Genomic DNA, 447 nt, shown 5'->3' with positions numbered 1-447 from the left:
TCCTCTACGTAGGTTTTCCGCGTCCTTCCCGTGGCTCCCACTGCGCGTGGCTGGCGCCTGTCCGCAGCTCCGACCCCGGCCCATCCATCCTTTCGTGGTGCTGCCCGTCCCCGTGGGCCTGCTCGGGGTCCTCTGGACCGCGTCCCAGCAGAGCCCCGATGGCCTCCCCCCCCCCCGTCCCCGCCCCCATGGCAGCCCCGCCCCCCAGCCCCCACTGAGCACCGCTGCACAGTCCAGGGTGGGACCCTGGCTCCCCACCCGCAGGTCCCGTGTGTGCCCGTATTTCTCTGATTGTGAACGTGCCCGACAAGGGGTGGGGGTGGGGTGGACGAGGCCCCCGTGCCCCGTTGCACGTCTGTCCTCGTCTCTGAATGCAGGGACTCCCTCCAGGCTCCAGATCTGAAGGCCAGAGTCAGACACCCCATCTGCGGCCGGAGCCCCACAGGC

The sequence above is a fragment of the Suricata suricatta genome, chromosome 10 (genome assembly GCF_006229205.1).
Source record: "Suricata suricatta isolate VVHF042 chromosome 10, meerkat_22Aug2017_6uvM2_HiC, whole genome shotgun sequence".
Classification (NCBI taxonomy): domain Eukaryota; kingdom Metazoa; phylum Chordata; class Mammalia; order Carnivora; family Herpestidae; genus Suricata; species Suricata suricatta.
The sequence above is the reverse complement of the archived record's forward strand: the minus strand, read 5'-3'. Positions refer to the sequence as shown.